The sequence below is a fragment of the Hyaena hyaena genome, unplaced genomic scaffold (genome assembly GCF_003009895.1).
Source record: "Hyaena hyaena isolate Hyena2069 unplaced genomic scaffold, ASM300989v1 scaffold_109, whole genome shotgun sequence".
Classification (NCBI taxonomy): Eukaryota; Metazoa; Chordata; class Mammalia; order Carnivora; family Hyaenidae; genus Hyaena; species Hyaena hyaena.
In genome coordinates this window covers 399424-420980 of record NW_024080740.1, presented here as the reverse complement: position 1 = coordinate 420980, position 21557 = coordinate 399424, and the positions used below count along the sequence as shown (strand labels likewise).

At 40.3% G+C, this 21557-nt stretch overlaps 1 long non-coding RNA gene across 1 annotated transcript in view; it reads right to left on the bottom strand.

The window, feature by feature from the left end:
- Window positions 1–11197: 11197 nt before the first annotated feature.
- Window positions 11198–21557, bottom strand: part of LOC120234416 — a 28355-nt gene continuing 17995 nt past the window's right edge. The window contains exons 3-4 of the long non-coding RNA XR_005529086.1: window positions 11920–12001; window positions 11198–11348 (exon numbers count right to left, since the gene is read on the bottom strand). This is a non-coding gene — a long non-coding RNA (uncharacterized LOC120234416). The remainder of the gene's footprint in view (window positions 11349–11919; window positions 12002–21557) is intronic.

Below are 21557 nucleotides of genomic sequence, written 5' to 3'. Positions count from 1 at the left end.
AGCCATCCACAGGATCTAGACTGTGTGGTACATGAGATAAATACTACTTTAAAGGCAGTCAAGAAAGATTTCTAGGTCCTACCCAAGCCTTAACCTGTAAATATAAGGCACCAATCTCATCATTTTCTTTGTCTAAGATCTCCAGCAACTTAAGGACCTGTGTTTGCCTCAAAAATTTAAAATATCCTGCCACACCTCTGCTTATGCTTGGCATGAAGTTTAGGAACTATGGATATAACTAGCACATAAAATTGGCCAGTTTCAGGGTTGTAAATACTAATCAATCTTATTTTCTCTCACTGAGACTTTGAAATTTACTTCCTGGAGAAATTTTCTCCTATTAATAGAGTCTACTAGGATTCAGACAAGGTTTTTTTTTTAATTTTTAAAAAAAATTTTTTTAATGTTTTATTTATTTCTGAGAGAGAGAGAGAGACAGCGTGAGCAGGGGAGGGTCAGAGAGAGAGGGAGACACAGAATCTCAAATAGACTCCAGGCTCTGAGCTGGCAGTCAGCACAGAGCCTGATGCGGGGCCTGAACCCACGAACTGTGAGATCATGATCTAAGTCGAAGTCAGACGCTTAACCGACTGAGCCACCCAGGTGTCCAGATCCCAATTTTTTGGCGAGCCATTCTGCAGGACAAATTGTTTTATTTTTCTGTTTTATATTCTTGATAGAAAATACTATAAAATCACTATCAAACGTGGAGTCGACCAAGGAGAATGTAGTCTAAATATGTAGGAAAAGAAGGACTATGGAGATATATGAGAAAGGTANCACAGAATCTGAAGCAGGCTCCAGGCTCTGAGCTGGCTGTCAGCACAGAGCCCGATGAGGGGCTCGAACCCACGAACCGCGAGATCATGACCTGAGCCGACGTCGGATGCTCAACCGACTGAGCCACCCAGGCGCCCCTTTTTTTAAAATTTTTTAAATGTTCATTTATTATTGAGAGAGAAACACAGCATGATTGGGGAAGGGGCAGAGAGAGAGGGAGACACAGAATCAGAAGCAGGCTCCAGGCTTTGAGCTGTCAGCACAGAGCCCAATGCGGGGCTTGAACCCACAAACCATAAGATTGTGACCTGAGCCTAAGTTGGACGCTCAACAGACTGAGCTACCCAGGTGCCTCCAGACACTGTTCTTAGCCTATTACATATATTAACCGAGTTCATCTTCATAATCTAAGGTAGTAGTGACTATTATTACTCCCAATATACAGAGAATACAACTGAAGCCAGGAGCAGTTAAGTAACTGGCCCAAGATCAACACAGCTGGTAAACAGTCCATCTGGGATTCAACCCAGGTAGTCATTTGGTTCCAAAGTCTAACACTTTCAATCACCACATCATGTTGCCCTTTGAAAGTGAAGTCACTACTTCTACACCCATCGAGCAGGAACAGCAATGGCACCCCCACCCCGGGCACTGGGTGGTACCACTGAAGGCCCTGCCACCACTTCCTTAGGAAAATGCATAGGCAGCTATATCTACTGCCCTACAAGCAGAATGGATTCCATTTGGCACTTTTTTTTTTCACCACTAGCTTCTGATTGGTAGAGCCTAAGTCAGATGGTCAAATCCCTGTACTCTAATGAAATGGAAGATGCGAAAAAGATGAATATTTCTATAGTTGGAGGTAGAGACTTGCTGGAGTTAGAGAATTCACCAAACATAAGAAGGGCACAAATGTCCAGAAAAAATGGCAAATGTCTTCTATAGAGCACATAACACTGTGTCTTGCACATATGTAGACATACACATGAAACAGCAGCAGTAATGATTATTCCCAATAGTTACATAGAGCAGGGAATGTGTACTCTATATGGTATCTGGATCTTATTGTAAAGAATCCACATTTATTTATGCCCTTAACTCACAAAATGAGTCTTCTGTCCATACTTTTCAGTAACACATAGGAATATGTGTATGTTATTTCTTTCATTAACATTCACCAATTCACCAAGCCTACACTGTCACAGACAAAAAAAAAAAAAAAAGATATAAAAATACATCAACCCACATGCTTTTGAACAAGAAAGAAAGGTTCTCTCAGTTTCCCACGGTGATTCCCTCTTCTCCACGCTTCTCAGGATGTTGGTCTAAACTTAGGTTTAAATGGGGCGCCTGGGTGGCTTAGTCGGTTAAGCGTCCGACTTTCGCTTAGGCCATGATCTCGCGGTTCGTGGGTTCGAGCCCCGCGTCGGGCTCTGTGCTGACTGCCAGCTCAGAGCCTGGAGCCTGTTTCAGTCTGTGACTCCCCCTCTCTCTGACCCTCCCCTGCTCATGCTGTCTCTCTCTCTCTCCTAGAAATAAATAAAAACACTTAAAAAAAATTTAAATTTAGGTTTAAATGACTTTTCAGGGTGCAATGTATTCCAAGATATTATCCACATGTTCATGTTCTCCTCAAATTCCTATTAATGGAAACAAGCCCCACATTAAAGTTTTTAGACACAGAAGACAACTTAGAGTTTTAACACATCTTTGCAACTGGTGACTCAAGTATTAGGGAAAACTCATACTACAACAGAAGAACTGAAATGTTTAGGTGTGTTAGGTGTAAATATATGCACACTAACCAAAGAGAGAAACCAAAAACACAAAAATGGGAACATGCATCTTCCATTGTAAGGCATCATGAAGAATGTTATGGAATCAGATAAAAAGTTCAACCAACTTGGTACTCCGTCTCAACAGGAGCAGTAACTGTTCCCTTAGAACGTGGTCAATTTGCCAGACCCACTTGAGCTTTACAGATCCTACATTAAAAAGTAGGTAGCATATCTATAAGAAAATGTTTTCACACTCATTCCAATATCACTAATGAATTTAAACTCAAAGGATTATCAAGACACGACAACAGGACTCAAGTTGCTGAGAGCATTTCGTGACTTGAGAAACACCACGTGAAAGGCCTGAAAGCATCTCCATCGCTGTGTACGGCAGTCTGCCTCCTGTAACATGGACACGAGAGCCACGTAAATAATTTCAAGGAGCCAGGGGCATGTAGATTCATTTTCTTTTTTGTTGGGGGAGCACCTCTATAGGTAGCTACTTACCATTCACAGTCACACTGCTTATGCAGAAATAATGACCCCGGCAGAACCACGATGTGCCAAGAATTCTTTTCACATCTTGCTCCTTACCACTCTCTTCCACGCACAGCCTCCCTTTCTCCAAAGTCCATCACACGTGATACCTTTGACCTACCCAGAGCCTTCCTCCATGGCCCCACCCTTGATCCTGACTCACTTGCTCCCTTGTCAATGTCTCCAGGAACACTCATTCCTTCCCCTTCTGTCATTAGAACCACTCCCTTAGGGCCTTGCTCTCTGTTCTTCCAGAACAGTAAGTAAACTAACACATTAATGAGAGATAAATTATTAGTGGCAAATAATGCTCTGGTAAATTACTTCTCTAGAATAGCTGCATACTAAAAAGAAATGCCTGAATTTCCATATGGTCTTCCCTGATTCCCCTGGGTAACCTTTCTCCATTGATTATCTTTATTATCTCACTTAAATGTGACATCTTTCTTTTCTTTTAAAAAAAGTTTTTTAATGTTTTATTTATTTTTGAGAGAGAGAGAGAGAGACAGCATGAGCAGGGAAAGGTCAGAGAGAGAGGGAGACACAGAATCTGAAGACAGGCTCCAGGCTCTGAGCTAGCTGTCAGCACACAGCCTAGCATGGGGCTCGAACCCACGAACCACGGGATCACATCCTGAGCCAAAGTCGGACGCTTAATGGAATGAACCACCCAGCCTCCCCAAATGTGACATTTTTCTATGTTACATTATAAAATTTATGAACATGTCAATCTCCACTCTCAGATTATAAGACAGGAGAGGGCAGCCACAACGAATTTTATATCCCCCCAAACATCCAGCAATGACTCATTGAGTTTTATCAACTCTATGAATAAAGCCTGATGGGGGAAGCAGGTTTCTCAGGGTACCTCAAGTCACACTATACAGGATGCCTCCTACTCTAGCTTTGCATGAAACCCATTCTGGAATTAGGCAGTGGATGGAACTGACATTTGGACTTCCCTGCCTCTCTTTCCTCCACAAGCAGCAAAGCTTCTCTTCTCCATCTGGCAGATAGACTATTCAATGTTGGGGTGACATGCATGGGGAGACAGCAAGGAAGAGAATGCTCAGGAAGTAATAAGTTTCTTTACAAAAGATTTCAGGGAAGAGAGTGAAGTTGGATACTATTCTGCAAGTTTTTATTTCTAGGAAACTACTAAAAATGACAAAGTGGGAAAACAGGTACTATAAAATAAGTACCAAATTATTCCTCACCATTCATGTTGTTTAGCAAGACCATATCCAACAGGCTACTGAGTCATGGTTTTCCTGGTTGTGAAAAATGATATCAACAGAAATTACTCCCACAGAGCTGGTCAGTCACTTACTCAGGAAAATACAATCCACAAGATTCCAACAGCATGGCATATGGTATCAAGTTACTATACAGAAGAGACTGTGGAAATAAGGTATGCTGTTTACATTTTTGAAAATCCCATTATTAAGAGATATGCTTATTTCCATTCACATATGTGTCTTTGGAGGAAATATGCACATTCTAAAATTAAAGCTACCAGACCCAATGACAAGATATAGATAGTTAATAGTACAAAGAAGAGAGAGAATGAAGGGGAGGGGGGAGGAGAGGGAGAAGAGAAAAGGAAGAAGAGGGAAAAAAGACCCTAGAGTATGTTTAAGCACTTAAAGTATTTCTAGGAGCAAGAATTCCTGTTTCAGACATGTGTCTGTCTTATTAATAATTATTTTTGAACTGGCTGAATTCTTCCTGAAAAATGCTACAAACTTTTAAAATATCATCTGCACCTGTGGTGAAGGTAAGCCCCCCTGCTTTAGAAATGGTGAAAGGGTGGTCAGCTTTCCTACTTAGCTCACTAAGTACATCAAGGAACACTGAAGATGCACCACTCTGTCCAGAGAGATCTAGCATTCCAGAAAACTTGCAAAGAGACATTTAAAAAAATGTTAGGAAACTCTGTAGTTCAAAGGCAATGAATACAACTTGACATTCTAAATACATTATCTACCGAGAGGTAGGGGGACGGCTAATTCTCAAGGAATCCATTTATTCATCCTTTTATTCACTCATCCATTAATCCGTGTATCCTTCTATTCACTCATTCCACGAGTATTTATTGAAAGCCTCTACATGCCAGGTCCTGAAAGTACTGTACTGAATAAAGCAAACACAGTTGACAGGGTATATGTTTTTCATTACATAGTAGCATTTTGCTTTTGCTCCAGGAGAGATTATGAGAAATAATGTATTTTGGTTTTGTCACTAAATGGCAAAATATAGCAGACACTTGATGAACCCCTCAGGGATATTAATTGGACTTTGTGTCACTCGGATGTGATAAATTAATGTCATAGAGTATACTTCCATTAATTGTAACTTGCCTCCCTCATAAATATTTCAGAACCCATTCTTTTAATGGAAAATGGGGGGGGGGGAAGGAACAGAATTTCAGAAAACAAAATTTATTAAACTTAAAGATATATAAAGGGGATCCATCTCCTATTCAGTCTCAAGCAAATCATTCATATGTCAAAGGTGACAAAGAATTACCAAACTTTGTTCTCAGTCTTTTTCTTTTTTTTAAATGTTTTATTTATTTCTGAGAGAGAGACAGCATGAGTAGGGGAGGGTCAGAGAGAGAGGGAGACACAGAATTGGAAACAGGCTCCAGGCTCTGAGCTAGCTGTCAGCACAGAGCCCGATGCGGGGCTCGAACCCATGAACCATGAGATCATGACCTGAGCTGAAGTCGGACGCTTAACCGACTGAGCCACCCAGGCACCCCTGGTCTCAGTCTTGAAGGTTTTTATGTTGTAAATGTTAGGCTTCAAAAGAAGTCAGACCTGAGAGTCTTCCAAAAACCATAAAGAAGCAAAAACAAGAATATGCCTTACACACATTCAGGTTGTCCTGAAACCCTTCACACACCGCTTTCTAGCCACACTGCGTCGCAAACTGATTTTAAATCTCCTATGCCTCTTTCAACAAACTTAATCCCCAGATCATGTCTGTCTCCTAAGGGAAGCTTAAAATCCAAGGCCGGAGAGTGCTCATTGGTTCCTTAATCAGAAATTCCAGCAGTGAAAATAAACGTGGTATCTGTACAAGCATTCTCCCCTCTAGCTTTAGATGGTTTCCAGTACTCTATTCAAACACCTCTCATATGTGGTGCTTTGTCCCCCCTTACAGAGGTTTCCCCTAGCCCCACGTCCCCAACCTTTCCCCTGTTCCTCCCAGACTCTGGAGTGAGCTATCCCTCCCTCTCCACACATCCGATGTCACCTCTCCCTTCAAGGTCTAACTCAATTGCTACTCCCCATAGACCCAAGGTTCAGACCTTGGTTCAGGCCTGGTCAGGTTAACAATGGTTCCTCTATGATTTCTGAATTTCTGTAACAGTTTAGTCTGTACTCCACATGTTGATGCTTGGCCAAATATTGACAGCCTCTGTTCTTTGAAGACAGGAGCTATTTTAATCGGTTACTAGGGTATTATAGCACACTTACATTTTACCCAACACATGGCCCAAGTTTTAGAAGGAAAGTGAATGCTCAACTTGTTGAAACACAACAGGAAATACAGAGATGAAAAGGTGAAGGGTCCTCAATCCTTCCTTGTTCAAGGTAATCTGTCCTTGTTCCAAGTGTGATCTAACTTAATTAGTGAATTATTCAAACTAAACTTGCCCTAAGAAATTATGAAATGAGCAAAGTTTGCCCACAATGCTTCTCACCTTTCCCTTTTAACCTGGACTCTGGGTTACTTTTTCTTCCCAGAGATCTCAAAGGAGAAAAAGTAATTGCCATCAGGATCAGGTAAACTAAGCCACTCTCCCGAATGTAGTCTTAGGCCAAGGATCAGGACCTGGAGAGATCTCCTTTGCTTTGCCAGGCCCCAAGTAAAAGAGTAATTTTTTTTGGATAGCAGTGTGTAAGTGTTGATATGTCCACTGCAGTGACATTAGGCAGAAAGAGTTTCCAATAAAACTGTCCTATTTCTTATTGAAGGTAGCATTATGGAAGAATAATAGCTAAGATCATTTAAACCTTTGCATATTATAGTGCATTTAATCCTCTTGATTCTTTACTGCAGATCATACTTTCAATGTCTATCCATCTTTGCTCTACGCAACCCCGATCCATGGACAACACAGCACCAGAGTAACTTTTTACTACCCTAAGTCAGACAATGCCACTGCTCTGTTCAAAACCCCTCAGTAATATCCAGTCTCTTTGCTAGTAGAAGCCAAAATGTACAATGGCCTTTGAGATCCTCCAGGGTCTGGCCCTCCCTTCTCTCCCTGACTTCACTTCCTACTACTTTTTGCTCCCCGGCTTCACTCCAACCATCTGGGCCTTTTAGCCCAGATCTTCAAACACAACAGGCACCTCTCTCCCCAGGGTCCTTGCTCTAACTATTTCATAGGCTCCAATGGCATCTTCCCAAAGAGACATCCTTTTGAAAATTGCAATACCCATTTCCATCCCCACAGTATTCCCTGTTCTTTTTATTCTACTTGATTTTTTCACCTAACAGTTATCATCATCTTAGATACTACATTATTTGTTTGTTCGTTTGTTTGGAGGCTTGTTGCGTTTTATTTTTTGGGTTTTATTTACTGTTTTATCCCCCGCACTCTGGAATATAAGTTCTGCAGGATCAGGGTTTTTGTGTTTTGTTCTCTTGAATTTCTAGTGTTAGAACAGTGCCTGGAACACAGTAGTCAGTCAGTAAATATTCACTGAATGATCGTATGGAAGAAAGTGAGGTACAGAGAGATCAAGAAATTTGTTTAGGGGCACACAGCTGATGAAAAGTGGGATTTAAACCATTTCTGCATAAATCAACCTCTAAATAATGGCAGAGCCCTTAAAACTGAATCCCTCAGAAGCAGATCCTGATGCCAAGATTTATGTACAAGTGGTATATTAGGCAATTATTCCTAGGAGCAACCTATAAGGGAGTGGAGGACCAGGCAGGGAAGAGAAGGGAGTCAAGAAGCTAAGGCCTCAGACAGTCCTGAAGAGTAGAGTCTCTCCCTGATCCCATAGGAGATCTCTGGGTAGAAGTTGTACTTTGACTCAGAGGAGTCCTAGTCAGACCCAAAGCAAAGAGATGAGCTTAGTGGCCCTTCATTTGGCAATCATTGGCCAAGGGCTGGGAGATGGATAAGGTGCTGAAGCACTTCCTTCTGACTCTCTGCGCATAAGGGCAAAGATGTTGCTCCAGTAGCTTGACAACCATTACGGCTTAGAGGGGAAAGCACATCATAGGGTAGGAAGCCTTTGGGGTGGAGGGAGAGCACTAAAACATGTGTTACAGTGGCTCTTCCAGGTCTCTCACAATGCCTAAAATCATGCCACAAGTCTATGGCATGGCCTAAGACTCCACATAATCTAGCTGCTGACCATTCAAGTCACATCTTGCACCACTATTCCCTTGCTTATTATGAACTAGCAGCTCACCTGATGACGGCCTTTGCACCTGCTACCTTTCTTTCTAGAACACTCTTCATTTAACTCTTTACAACGCATTTTCCTTTTGTTCTTCCACAGGCCAGACAAAATACCCTCAAGGAAACTTTCCTTAAGCATTGAGCCAAACCAACACTTTTTATTTCCTGAAACAAAAAGTCCTTATCACAGTCTGTAATCATTTTTGTTTCTTTAGTTTATCTATTTGTGTTCATATTCTGACTCCCCAGTAAAATACAAACCCCACCGAAGTAATGGCAATGTCTGTTTCCCCACCTGCACCATCCCTAGTGCCCAGCACATTATAGAAGCTCAAACTATCCCTTGGATGAAAAGAAACACTGAGAGAGAAATCTTTAACTATGCAAAATCACAGCTGCATCTACCTACCTGCATCTGAGTGTATCTTAGAAAAGTTAAATTAGTTATCCAAATAACAAATAAGGCTGGAAAGATAAAGACATACTAGTTTGGTTAGTACTGCCACTTTTTAACCTGGTAATTTTAGTTTCAGACAGACCCTGCCTCTCTTCAACCTCAGAGAAGACATCAATTTAGATACACTACGTTAGACTAGAGGCTAACACTGAGAACTAAAATAAAAAAGGCTTCATTAGCCCATAATTTTGCAAGATTAGTTAAAATTACCCAGGGACTTCAAGCAGAAGCTGCCTAGAAAAAGTATAGAAAACTCTCATATTCTCCAGCTTCCATTAACGTTCCCCCTTCTTTCTTTTGTGAATTACAAGATAGTGTACCAAATGGAATGTAGAAGGAGGATTTGTACCTTTTCTTGTCTCAGCGGTGGAATAAAAGCCACTCTCCTCCCCCAAATATAAGGAAATTAGTCGTTCCTGGTCTCGAAAATGCTGCTTCGACACACACAGATGTTACAACAGATACAAACAGGAACGTGAATTTTCACAAATTCACAGAACATGAATTTTAAGAACTCTCTGAGGTCCAAACAAACTTCCAGTTTGCTGTTTTCACTTAGAAGCTTCAAAGACTTATTAATACGTTTTCTGATTTGCCATCAAGCACAAAAGCTCCCAGTGTAAATAGGCTATGAACGTTTCCAACTTTCCAATCTTAAGTATTTCTGGTAAGGATGATCTTAGTAATTTCTTTGGAAGTAACGGCATGTTATCTAATAACATGACTAACTATTCCTACTTGTACCTAAATTTAAATTTTTCTTTTTCATCCTAATAATAGGATGCACACGTCAGCTGGGCTTCCATCTTCCATTCTATATATAATAAAGCCTACACTAGGATTAAATGGTACCATTTCTTCAAGGCCAAGCTCAGCCATCATCTCTTCTAGGTAAGTTGTCCCATTCCCAGAGCATTAAGTAATCCATGCCACGTTTCTTAAAATGTCCAAAATACTTCTCCCTCTGTCTTCCGGTACTTACGTCTTTCTGCCATCTACGCTAACGATTCTTGAGTGAATCGCCTTCTGTCCTCCCCTGTATAGTAGTGTGGTGTTTGGTTATGAGCCGTGCTCTGGGGCCACACCGTCTGGCCTCCCCAACTGACCAGCATCATACACGTGTGTGAACCCTCCCACCAGATAGCAGTAGAAGGAATGCAATTTTCTTTAATCAACTGAATCTGTTTCAGCTCCTCATTCCACCTGATTCAGAAGTGACGTAACAAGTTTCAGGTTTTCTCCATCAGTTCAAGGCTCTCTCCCTCCCCCGTCAGAAAACAGCCGCTTCCAGGTGCTGCATCCATGCAGGGGAAGGGTGGGGAGAGTTGCCAGCGGTTCTCATCAGCCCCTACTTGCATCGTCTGAGGAATAACTCACCTCATCCCCATCACCTGCTGGAGGTGCCCTTCCCGGGGCCCACGCCCAGCGGGCTGCACACCACCGACCCTCAGCTGCCCTTACCCTCCTCACAACACCCCCAGATATGATGGCCCTCAGGCTGTTGCTAGTTACTCTATCTGTAGTCAGGGTGGTATTATCCTGGTCCTTTTTGTACATAATTATTTAAAAGAATGACAACCTTGCTCTTCTGATCTATCCTCAGACATACACTATCTTTCTAAGACTGTGAAACATGTACAAAGCTGAAGAGCTCACTGCACCTTTATAGTGAAAATAACAAAACAAACAAAAACAGGTGTAGGGGATTTAAAAGAATATAACTAGAAAATATTTTTCTTTTTCAATACTCTTTTTAAAAAAAAATTTTTAATGTTTATTTTTGAAGGAGAGATAGAGTACGAGCCAGGTGGGGACAGAGAGAGAGGGAGACACAGAATCTGAAGCAGGCTCCAGGCTCTGAGCTGTTAGCACAGAGCCCAATGTGGGGCTCGAACCCACGAGCCATGAGATCGTGACCTGACCTGAAGTCAGATGCCCAACCGACTGAGCCACCCAGGCGCCCCTCAATACTCTTTTTTTTAAGTTTATATATTTATTTTGAGAGACAGCACAAATGAAGGAGGGGCAGAGAGAGAGAGGGAGAGGGAGAGAGAGAATCCTAAGCCGGCTCCATACTGTCAGCTCAGAGCCAGACATGAGGCTCAAACTCATGAACTGTGAGTTGATGACCTGAGTCGAAATCAAGAATAGGAAGCTCACCCAGGAGTCCCAAACTTTTAATATTTGTTTACCAAAGTCATACATGTTGTCATGCTAGTTGTAAGCAGTAGTCTCCAGCCCCATCCCCTTCTGCCAGCAGGCTCAGCCTCTAGCTCTTTGAGAAAAAGAGTACATGCTCTTGACGCTGACTGAGAAGTGTCATTTGGGCTAAAACCCCAACTGTGAATAGTATGAAGTGCAACTGTTAAGAAAAAGAAAACAAACTGAGGTCATTATACAAGATATACATGCTTGACCAGGGTCAAAGTCAGTACTTAACAGTAAGGAAGGCAGTAAACACAGCTCATTGTCTTACACTGTCAAAGACTATTTACATCGATTCTCTCTAATTTTTCTGCTGGGCAGCAAGAGCTTAAAAGTCAAACAAGAATCACACACTAGACTCTGCTCCCCTCACCTGTCTCCTCCACTTTCTCCGCAACCACGTCTGACAAACCCAGTTCTGGCTGAAACTGAGAAATTCAATAAGCCAAAATTGAAGGCAGACATGCAAGAGAAACATGCACCGCCTTCCAAAGAAACAGCCCAACTGGAAAAGCAAACACGGGAACCCGAGTGACGCCTGTGGCCAATACGCACTGAACATTCCACAAGCACCGCCTTCTTATTCTACCTCTGGCTGCTTGACTTGGTTAAGAAGTAAAGAGGTTAGATCAGATTTTAAATGATGGTGCTGCTCCTTTTCACACCAAAGAATCAGAAACTACTGACAGGGAAGGCCTGTCGCTTCGACCTGGCAGGGAAGGAAATACTTGAATGTCAGTGAAGCAGCTGCTCGATGGCACTGCAGAGAATTTCAGGCAGAAACCAAGCTGGTCCAAGGTGTCCTGCAGGCTGTAAAATGCAATGTGATCAGACTGCCATTCTGTTGCTCAAATGATTTTAACTAGTGGAATGCATTTTTTAAAAATATGCAAATAAAAATGAATAAAAGTTTAAAATGTAAAGAAAAAATGTCAAACAACCTGGTTTCATATCTGTATTCACTACTTCACCCTTCAGCATCCTTCAAAGGATTGATACTGACGCAAAGATAAATCACTGCTGACGAGGTTACGGTACAGGTTTTGCTGCAGTTGTAGAGTCTGGGACGGTGGTGGCTTGGGGATGCATAAAATAATCCTGAATGGATCCTATCTCCCTCATCTCCCATCTTTGTGAGCTTGGGTCAGCTTAATCTCTCAAAGCCTCAGTTGCCTTGTCAACAGGACACAGATAATGACAGCATTCTTGTCATAGGGGTACTGCAATAATTAAATGAAATAAAGCACGTAGCACAAATCTGGCATTTGGTAAGCACTCAGTCAAAAATAACTATCATTTTTCTCACAGTTATATTTTCAGATGGCCCAGCCTCTTTGAGCAGTTGCTTCTGTCACCTTTAAATCCCAGTTTGCTTGAAGTGAGCTTTGCCTTAATTATGTTATCTAATCTCATGACCCCTGTGTTCATAAAATACAGACCAGTGCTGCAAGCTTTATGTAATAAGAAAAGTAAAGATCCACTGGATTTCGTTTTATTTACAGAAAGCGAGTGTTGAGTAAGCTAATTTCATTTAGGTGCTCAGAGCTATCTGCTCCCTGGAGATAATCCTCATAACAAGATGTGTCCCTGGGGCGCCCAAGTGGCTCAGTCAGTTGGGCGTCTGACTTCGACTCAGGTCATGATCTCACGATTCATGGGTTCAAGCCCTGCATCGGGCTCTGTGCTGACAGCTAGCTCAGAGCCTGGAGCCTGTTTCAGATTCTGTGTCTCCCTCTCTCTCTGACCCTCCCCTGCTCAAGCTGTCTCTCTCTGTCAGAAATAAATGAAAAGCATTAAAACAACAACAAAAAAAGATGTGTTCCTCGGTGAAGCGTTGTTTCCCCTAAGACACCTGAATACTAAGAGTGAATAATAATGGCACAATCATATTTGTAATTTACTATCTACCATTTCCCAGGCACTACATATGTGTTTTCCACCATGATTTTATGTTTTCATCACAAACAACTTATGACATAGGCATATTACACACAGACACACACACACACATACACAAACACACACACAGAATCAGATGTTAAATTATATGTCTAAAGTCAAACAGCAAGTATATGATAAAAACCAGACCACAGGGCAGGTCCACCTTACTGTAAAACCTGTGTTTCACTTCATTATTTATGTTCTTGGGGTACCTGGGTGGCTCAGTTGGTTAAGCATCTGACTTCAGCTCAGGTCATGATCTGACAGTTTGTGGGTTTGAGCCCTGCATCGCGCTCTGTGGGGACAGCTCAGAGCCTGGATCCTGCTTCAGATTCTGTGTCTCCCTCTCTCTCTGCCCCTCCCCGGCTCATGTTCTGTCTCTCTCTCTCAAAACTAAATATTAAAAAATAATTTAAAAAAATTTTCAGATTAAAAAAACATTATCTCTGTTCTTATAAACTAATGGATTCTAAGTATATGTGTATTAGTCACTTCTGTATCTCTAAATTTTAAAATAGCTCGGCAGAGGATGGCTTAACTAGAATGGATGAGGTAGTTTAAATGATTCTCCTTTGTAGGTTAGCAGTGCTACATGCTTAAGAAACATCAGTCGAACAAAGTAAATCTGCTGCTGTAACAAATTGTAAAAATCAAAAATAACTGGACCTCCTTCTCTTCCATGAAGTTTTCTGCTAATTGATAACTTACTCTAGAAAGATGATAGGAGAATCCAAAATAAAGTAAATGGAAAAGGGACAGGCAATAAACTTCTAAATATTTCTCTGAATTCCCAGCTACTGATAATGCTGTTTGCCAATTTTGGAAGAATCAATTCCAAATCTCTTGAATTCAGTTGGCTAGGAGAGAGGAAGAGAAATTATTGAATCTCTACTTAAATTACTTCCTTGTAATTAAAAATTCATTTATCCATAATTCTATTGATCCTTGTGGCTAATAAATAATAATAATAAATTATTATTTTATATACAAGTGTTCTTCCAGGTAATTGTATCCAGGATAACTCTATTAGTGGGATAGCTTTATGACTGATGTTTACGTGCCACTAACAATGACTCATGGCCTATATAAAACAAGCAGAGTGCAAGCCTGCAGGCCTTTTTACTTTCTGTTTATAGAATAAATGTCTAGGCTGACGTATCAGACTTCTCCATGGCTGACCCATTAGTGGCTTCATGTTTCCCCTCAAATTTTGAAGGAGATCATAACCATATAGAGCTAAATACTTCCCACCACAAGAGTTTATGATTTCCTTCATATCCTGTTAAAGCCTATGAAAATCACTGTCCAAGTTTGGTGAAGTCTCCCAGGCTCTCCTCCACATTATGAACCAGATCCCCTAATATCCAAGGTCCTGCACAAAACTCCCTCCCACTAATAACTTGAACATCTCCTTATCTTTCGATTCCCCTTTTTCCCGAAGTTTTCATCAGTTAGTTTAGCAGGGCAGCTTGGAATATGGTCCTTCATGTATTTCTTGCTCCTGGTTCCTTTCAGACAAATCTACTAAAGACATCATGGAGGCGGCTCAAAGATTTTATAACTAATCAATCAATTAATTAGGCTTCTACATGGTACTCAAACATCAAAACTATCAGTGTAAATAGGGACATGGGACTATTGAACAATTAAACATCTCTCTGAAATCTTCCTGTGAAATTGTTCTGATCATGAAATTTCATTACTAAGGACATGCTCTATTAAGGAATCTATGTATAAATATAAATTTATGATATATATTAATATGTAATGTATCCTATCTATACTATAATATAGATAATACATATTGGGAAATTTATAACCATACATGTATTTCTTATTGCTTTAAAGACTGAATGTTTCTATACTTTTTAATAAGAAAATCATCTCTAAGCAGGTATGTTTTTTACAGCTCTGACTAAAGATTCTTCATAGTTTTTCTGTTTCCATCAGTTACTTTATTTTAATTTGATACAACTATTCAGTAAGTGAAGTGTTTTTCAGAACCTCCACTTTCTTCTCTGCAGTTAAATACATTGTCAGAACAACTCATGACAAAATAGAGATTTAAGGACTATAGTCTGATCTCACCCATGAGACTAGATTAAATCAAGACAGGGACCATAGGGCAGTTATATAGGAAGGATATTTTCAATGAAAGATAAATTGGGAAGGGAGCTACTTAAAAATCTCAAAAAAAACCACTACGCAAAAGAAAAATGATTTTCAAAAATGGAAGTAGGAAATAGGGCATGTTCATTCATCTGTCCAGTTAGCATTTATTACCTACTATGATCACATATTATTCTAGGAACTGAGTTTAAAATAAAGAACAAGGGACACCTGGGTGGCTTAGTCGGTTGAGCATCTAACTCTTGATTTTGGCTCATGTCATGATCTCAGGGTCCTGAGATGGAGCCCGGAGTCAGGCTCTGTGCTGAGTGTGGAGCCTGTTTGGAATTCTCTCTCTCCCTCTCTCACTGTCCCTCCCCCACTCACACATGCACACTTGCTCTCTCTCCCTCTCTTTCTCAAAAGTATAGAAAGTAAAGAACAAAACCGATGCATTCTCTGCCCTTAAGAAATTTATATTCCAATTAAAGATACAGTTACAGGTAAACAAACAATATATAAACACAACTGTGATGAATGAAATGGAATCACAAACGTGGTACAATGACAGAAAATTTAGGAGATCACCTGCTTAGATATGGTGACAAGGAAATCCTGATACTTAACTTGAGAATTGTACAATGAGAAAAGATCAGTGATGCAAAGTGCAGGGGTATGGATACTTCAGTCAACAAACATTTTGTAATGGGACAAAGAGTAAATATTTCATGTTTGGAGGGCCATGTATTCTCTGTTGCAACTACTCAACACTGCTATTGACAATACCTAAACAAATGGATATGGTTGTGCTCCAATAAAACTTTATTGACAAAAACAGTCTGTGGGCCAGGTGTGGCCTATCGGCTATAATTTGCCAACTCCTGCTCTAGGCACAAATGTGACCTGGGCAAGGGCAAGGGAGGTTTTGCTGCGTTCAAGAAACCAACAGAACACTGATACGGCTAAAGTAGAGTAAGTGGGAGGGGAGGGACATGAAATGAGTTTAACAGGTAAGCAGGGCTCAGGTCGTGCATGGCTTTGGAGGCCAGGGTAAGGACTTTGGATGCTATTTAAGCAACTTATAGTTTTAGCAGGGTGGTAACATGGTGTGTGTTTTAAAAGCTCATTATAATTTCTACGTGGAGAATGGATTGGAAGACTATTGAATCAGTTCTGAAGATGCCATCATGGCCTGGACTCACATGATGGCAATGAAAATAGGAAGAAGTGACTATACTCCTGAAACATTGAAAAGTGCGGATCCTAAATGATGGATTGTACTGGGGTGGGGGCATGATGAAAAAAGAAAGAGGAAAACTAAGTTTGATGCTCAGCTTTATGGCTAGAGCAATTGGATTGACCATAGGCAGTCATCTTGAGTTACATTATAAATTTCAAAGAGGGAGACTAGAGAGAGAAAAGCATTGCAAGTTAAGTTTAACTTATATTACAAAATATCTTAAGACAAGGCATTTGCTGAACACACAGTGTGAACACATAAATGTACCACCACATCATCAATCTACTGTCAGAATCTGTCACTAAGCTCTAAGCTCCCTGAAGTACACAACACATTTACCCAGGATCCAGCACAGCTACTGGTACACACTAATCACTCAGTAATTGCAGCATTAAAAAGAATAAATGTGCTGGAGTGGCCAAGATGATGGAACAGCATGGAAGCTGGGTGTTTTGTTTTTTTTGTTTTTTTTTTACATCTCTTGTCCCTGAAATGCAGCCAGATCAACACTAAAACACTCTTGCACACCTAGAAAACTGATTTGAGTATTAACACAACAATCTGCACAATCTGAACCACAGAACTTGGCAGGTACCTGGTGCAGAGAGGTGAGCTGGGGGAGAGAGAAGCCACAGAAGGCAGGGAGCTGTTTTTGTTTGTGGAGAGAAGACCGAGGTGGGACGAAAGTATGGGGAAAGTACCCTTGCCCCCAAAAACAGCTGGAGAGAAAGTGGAAAAGTGGAAACAGCTGCAGGGAGTGAACAAAAAGCGGAGAAAGGAGAAAGGAGAGAGTTTAAATTCCATTACGACTCAATAAACGGGGGAGCACACAGTCTGAAAATCTGCAGCTTGATACCTGGCGGTGCTCTGCTGGGAAGGGTGGATCCCCAGGAGCAGAGAACGAGGTCCTCATGGTCCTCAGGCCCCACGGGGAGATGCGGTTCCCCCGCTGGAAAGACATTTGGTAGAAGCTGTGTGGCCTCCCCACAGGCAAAGGTCCCAGCGGACCCCAGAGAACAACCACATCTGCTGGTGCTGGACCAAGGACGTTAAGGAGGAAGCCTGGTGCCAGACGTGTGTTGTGGTTTTTGCATAAACCCTGAAACGCTGCCGCTACAAGATCATGCAAACTTTTTCTCAGGCGGGCAGCAGTGCGGTCTCACGAACGTTCCTGGGAGTGGACCAGCACTCATCCATTGTTCAGCAAGACTCTCCCCCAGAAGGTCTGAGTGGGTCAAAGCTGCAGTCCCTCAGAAGTGAGGGGTCGGGACACACAGATCCATTTGAGATAAAACTCAGGAGGGAGGTGCCGCCTGGCAGCCTGACGGCTTAGTCACAGACAGTGTAACAGCAGGGAGTGGAGGGAAGCCAGAGACAAAGGAGAGGCACTTGACTGTCAAACATGGAGAGCACAGAGTTCCTAAAATGGAGACTGGGTAGCTGGGTGACGCCATTTTCACACCTCCCACGCACGCGCATACAGGCCTACAGGCGCCACAGCAATCCACCCCTGTAAACTGAGCAGCACCATCTAGTGGAAAACAGAGCCATCGCACTAAACCCCACCCAACTGGGGTCAATGGTGCTCTTGATGAACACCACAAGTCTCTTCACCTACTTAGCTTATGGACTATAAAGTGCTTCATAGCTTGACTTCTACGGGAAAACAGATGTAATTTGAAACGTACTTCGTTTTGTTTGCTGGTCCTTTCATTCAATTTCTTTTTCTTTTTCTTTTCTTATTCTTGAGTACAGAAAGAGAAAAAAATCTACTTTTATTTTCCATTTTTATTAAAAAGATTTCTCTTTAATTTTTTTCTACTACATTTTTTGTTCTTTTTGTAAATTTTTCAATTCTATTTTACTTTCATCATTTTATTTTATTCTATTTTATTATATCCATTTTTTCAAATTTTCAAATGTTTTTTTCCTTTTTTCCCCTTTTGCCTTTTTTCTTTTTTCTTTTCTTTTTTTATCTTTCCCTTTTTTCTCTAATCTATGAAGCTTCTTTCAAAAACCATACCAAAACACACCTAGGATCTAGCATCCATTATTTGATTTTGTGTTGTTTTTAATTTTTTTAATTTTAATTTTTTACCTTATTAATTCCTTTTCTTCCTCCAAAATGATGAAACAAAGGAAGTCACCCCAAAAGAAAGAACAGGAAGAAATGACAGCCAGGGACTTAACCAACACAGTTGCAAGCAAGATATCTGAACCAGAATTTAGAATCATGATAATAAAAATATCTAGCTAACCGAGGTTGAAAATAGAGTAGAATCCCTTTCTCCAGAGATAAAAGAAGTAAAAGCTAGTCAGAATGAAATTAAAAATGCCAAAATTGAGCTGTAATCTCGAATGGTGCCACAGCGACATGGATGGAAGAGGCAGAGCAGTGAATCAGCAATATAGAGGACAAACCTATGGAGAATAATGAAGCAGAAAAAAAAAGGGAAACTAAGGCAAAGGAGCAGGAAATAAAATTAGAGAATTCATTGACTCATTAAGAAGAAATAACATCAGAATCACAGGAATCCCAGAAGATGAAGAGAGAGAAAGAGGTGAAAAATTTATGTGAGCAAATCATAGCAGAAAACTTTCCTAACCTGGGGAAAGACACAGACATCAAAATCCAGGAAGCACAAAGGCTTTTGTTAGATTTAACAAAAATCGACCATCAACAAGGCATATCATAGTCAAATTCACAAAATACTCAGGCAAGGAAAGAATCTTGAAAGCAGCAAGGGAAAAAAAGTCCTTAACCTACAAGGGAAGACACATCAGGTTTGCAGCAGACCTAGCCACCGAAACTTGGCAGGCCAGAAAAGAGTGGCAAGATATATCCAATGTACTCAATCAGAAAAATATGCAGCCAAGAATTTGTTATCCAGCAAGGCTGTCATTCAAAATAGAAGAAGATAAAAAGTTTCTCAAACAAAAATTAAAAGCGTTTGTGACCACTAAACCAGCCCTGCAAGAAATTTTAAGGGAGACTCTCTGAGGAGAGAAAAGATGGGGAAAAAAAAAGACCAAAAGCAACACAAACTAGAAAGAACCAGAGAACACTACCAGAAACTCCAACTATAGGCAACATAATGGTAATAAATTCATATCTTTCAGTACTCACTCTAAATGTCAGTGATGTAAATGCTCCAATCAAAAGACATAGGGTAACAGAATGGATAATAAAACAAGATCCATCTATATGCTGTTTACAAGAGACCCATTTTAGACCTAAAGACACCTTCAGATTGAAAACAAGGGGATGGAGAACCATCTATCATGCTAATGGTCACCAAAAGAAAGCCAGAGTAGCCATACTTTTATCAGACAATCTAGATTTTAAAATAAACACTGTAACAAGGATGAAGAAGGGCATTATATCATAATTAAGGGTTCTATCCACCAAGAAGGCCTAACAATTATAAACATTTATGCTCCAAACATGAGAGCATCCAAATATATAAATCAATTAATCACAAACATAAAGAAACTCACTGATAATAATACCATAATAGTAGGGGACTTCAACATCCACTTACAGCAATGGACAGATTATCTAAACAGAAAATCAACAAGGATACAATGGCTTTGAATGACACACTGGAGTGGATAGACTTAACAGATATATTCAGAACATTTCATCCTAAAGCAGCAGAATATACATTCTTCTCAAGTGCACATGGAACATTCTCCAGAATAGATCACACACTGGGACACAAATCAGCCCTCAACAAGTATAAAAAGATAGAGATCATACCGTGCATATTTTCAGACCACAACACTATGAAACTCGAAATCAGCTGTAAGAAAAAATTTGGAAAAATAACAAATACTTCGACACTAAAGAACATCCTACTAAAGAATGAATGGGTTAACCAAGAAATTAAAGAGGAAATTAAAAAGTACATGGAAGCCAATGAAAATGAAAACACCACAGCCCCAAACCTCTGGGATGCAGCAAAGGTGGTCATAAGAGGGAGGTATACAGCAATCCAGGCCTTTCTAAAGAAGGAAGAAAGGTCTCAGATTCACAACCTAACTGCATACCTCAAAGAGCTGGAAAAAGAACAGCAAATAAAACCCCAAACTAGCAGAAGGCAGGAAATAGGAAATAATAAAGATTAGAGCAGAAATCAATGCTATCAAAACCAACCCCCCCCAAAAAAAAAACCCCAAAAAACAAGAAAACAGAACAGATCAATGAAACCAGGAGCTAGTTCTTTGAAAGAATTAACAAAATTCATAAACCCCTAGCCAGTTTGATCAAAAAGAAAAAGTAAAGGACCCAAATAAATAAAATCAAGAATGAAAGAGGAGAGATCACAACCAACACTACAGAAATACAAACAATAATGAGATTATGACAATTATATACCAATAAAATGGGCATTCTGGAAGAAATGGACAAATTCCTAGAAACATATAAACTACCAAAGTGAAACAGGAAGAAATAGAAAATTTGAACAGACCCATAACCAGTAAAGAAATCAAATTGCTAATCAAAAAGCTCCTAAAAAGCAAGAGTCCAGAGCCAGATGGCTTTACAAGGGAATTCTACCAAACATTTCAAGAGTTAACACCTATTCTCTTGAAGTTGTTCCAAAAGAAAATACCCTAAGTAATGAGCTAAGTAGATTCATTTGTCTTAGTAAAAAATAGAAAGTTACTGAAGAATTTTGAAGAACAGACAAGCATAACCAGAGTTGTGCTATAAACAGTGTTGCATTGGGTAGAGAAACAAGTGTGTCAGGGGTTGGAGAAAATTGTTAATAAATTATTGAAAACTCATAGAAAGATAATAAAGAGTCGGTCCAGGGTTGTTAGTATTAGAAATGGTAAGAAATGTAAACTCAAGAAGTCTTTTGGTTGGAGAGTTTTATTTATTTGTTTGCTTGCTTGCTTGTTTTTATATTTAAATAAATATAGCCCATATATGTAAAATATATAATTTGAGGCTGTTCACAATAACTATATAATATAAATAATACAAAATACTTAAAAAGATTTTTTTAATGTTTATTTATTTTTGAGAGAGAGAGTGTGTGAGCAGTGGAGAAGCAGAGAGAGAGGGAG